Below are 3,017 nucleotides of genomic sequence, written 5' to 3' on the forward strand. Positions count from 1 at the left end.
AGATCCTGTGACTACTGTGGATGTGAGTTCAAGGAGAGTTGTAGGTGAGTCTCTGTAATTTAAATTAATCTAATATAAAGACTTCTAGGGAAAAGTAACAGTGACTCTCATTTTCAGTCTACCTCTCCCTGTTCTGTTCCTCTCTTTCCACTGCCACCTGACTTCCTTTTTATTATGGTCTCCAGTGAACCTGCTTTGCTACCATTGAAATTCCAATTGGTGTCCACTGTTGTTCTTTCACAGTGAGCCGCATGTCATTTGGAAGGGAAATGCTACCAACAGTGTGGGACTGCTACACTTCTGGGAAGGTAATACTGGATTTGGGCACTGGTTGATGAGACTTCCAAAATGGCAGATAAAGCACGATGGGTGCAGCGTGGAAGCAGTCTGAGATCTGCTTGAATGGAGATCCTATGGAGACTTTGTTTGGATAGAGACTTTCTGTCTTGAACATGTAACTGAAAGGCAAAGACAGGTGGGTGTGTCAGAAGTCGATAACAAGGCAGACCTGACTCTGCTAGAGGCCAGATTTCAGGGTATGTTTCCCCTCCCAGTGTGGCCACAGCTCAATCCAATTGTGATTGACTCTGAACGAAGTGTGGCCTTCAAAATTCTACATTTGGATTGAATACTCATCTGTAGCAGTGTCTCAGAAACCGCCTCCTACTGCCTGCTGATTGGTGGATTGTCCAAGGGTTCCTGGTCATTCAGATCCAAGCTGTAGCTCTGCAAATCAACTTGAAGACAGGGAGACCTGCCAGCTTCCACAGGCAGCTCCGCGCTGACCTCTTACCCCACCCTGGAGCACTCAGGCTCCACAGAAGACAAGAAGGCCAAGTCATTGATCTAGGACATCACCAATCACAACCTGGATACCCAGCATCCCACTTGTAAGCATTGGAACAGGCTGCCCAGGGAAGTGGTGGAGTCGCCATCCCTGAAGGTATTTAAAAGACAGGTAGACATGGTGCTTAGGGACATGGTTTAGTGGTGGTTTTGGCAGTGTTAGGTTGATGGTTGGACTTGATGATCTTAAAGGTCCCTTCCAACCTAGAAAATTCTGTGATTCTATGACACTGTACCTGCTGATGGAGTGGCGTCCTCTCCCATTGCATCCTTGGTTTAGCAGAACCTTCCATATTGACTTCACCATGAGAAACACACCGGGTGACCGCATCCTCGGATATGCTTTATCCTCATGACCTACATACCTACAGTTTCAGCAAAGGCAGCCTGCTACAATCACCTCTCAGACCACCAATGTCTGCGCTGAGTTCTCCAACTAGATGGAAAAGCCATTTGATAAGTCCATGGCTTGCTGCCTGCTGTCCTGGGGCGGGATACAGTGCTCAGGGATACAGCTGCAGCCACTGCAGAATGCAAAAAACAGGAGGTCTTGAAAGACTGGAAGTTTTTCAAAACTAAGGAGCACCCACCAGTTTATGGATGGCTGTTGCAGAAACCAGGGTCCGGCTGAGCAGAGGAGGTCTCTGAGGTAGGAGACAGCTATGGAGAAGGGCTGGAAAGAAGTGAAAGAATTTGGTCGGTGGAGTTGAAGTGTAGGAATGTCTATCAGTAACTATAAGCCAATATAAATGAAATACCAAGTGAGGCAATACAACTTGCTCAACTGTTTAGGTTTGAACAAAAATAGAAACTTCACAGTTTTGTCATGTTAAGTCTGCACTGGAATAAAATAAGCAAAATTAATTCCCTTAGCTTTGGCATAATATCAGTGCTGAGTCTGACTCCTCTGGCATACTTTGCTGAGAGTAAGCGTGGTGTATCGGGTATGCTTATTCGTTCTCCCATCCCAATGGTACATTTCAAAATAGAAGCACAACTTCTTTCTAAAACCTTCAAATCTTTGTCTTGCATATGGTTATGCTAAACCTTTTGGCAGTCTGCTCTATTCAGATTAAAGAGGGGGCATCTACTTTTCTGAATCGAGCTGCAGGTTCCACTTCAAAAGGTCGTCTTGCTTTTTAGTATCTCTGAAGAATCCATTTCTGATTCATTACTAAAATACAGCCAAGTCAGTGAAATGCCTTGTGCATATGTGGGGTTTTTAACGGGTTTCAAAGCATTTCATCCAACTGCTACACAAAAGTTGAGATCAACATGAAATGAACATGATAAACTGTAAAAGGCCGTTCCAGCATAGCTGCCTGGGGTGCCAGCACTGTTAAAGGGAGATCTTTCTGCCAAAACTGACTGCTCTAAAGGCAGGTTTGCACTCCAGAGGAGATAATTCCAATTTATAAGCAATGATATACCATACCGCACCCTCTCTTATAGGAACGTTTGGGGCTGCCCCCTCCATGAGGGGAGACACCCCATCCCCTCCACGACAGCCACTTTCCACAGAGGGAAAGGGCTGAAATGGAGGAAAATCAAAATCTCAGCCAAGTGGGACACGTTTCCAACCGATGTCCTCACCTGAGCACATCTAAACTTTCACCCAGTGCCCTGTTCAAAGCACCACTTAATCCGAAGTGGGACGGGAGGAACCGTGAGGGCTCCTGATGGCTTTTCAAGGCAGCGTTTCAGAGGTTTGCTAGCCAACCTCTGTCTAGCCAAGGCGTCTGCTTTTCTCCAGCACTAGCAGAATTGAAGGCCCCGCTGCAAATGGTTCACACAGTGTATTCGTTCACAGGGCTCAGGGATGACGGACCAGACCACAGCCTGCGAGATGCCACCCTCCCTGCACCAGCGAGCAGGAGGCCAAGATCCCACCTTCTTCCTTTGCGTGGTCTTGTGATGCTGGATGGGGCCGGTTTGGTCCGGGCACATCCCATGTTGTCCAGAGAGAGGGAAAACCCTGTAAAAGCAAGAGGGGAAAAGGGAGCGCGGGGGTGGGCAGCTCTGTGAGGGAAACCACTGCCCCAACCCCATGCCCACACCCAGGGCGCATCCCCAACCTCACACTGCGTTTAAACCACTCATGAGGAGGGGGTGCCTGAGGTAAATTTTTGAGATTTGAGCTGATTTCTGAGGTATGGGTTTTTGGGGGGGGG

The sequence above is a fragment of the Charadrius vociferus genome, unplaced genomic scaffold, assembly GCF_000708025.1.
Source record: "Charadrius vociferus isolate BGI_N301 unplaced genomic scaffold, ASM70802v2 scaffold32, whole genome shotgun sequence".
NCBI lineage: Eukaryota > Metazoa > Chordata > Aves > Charadriiformes > Charadriidae > Charadrius > Charadrius vociferus.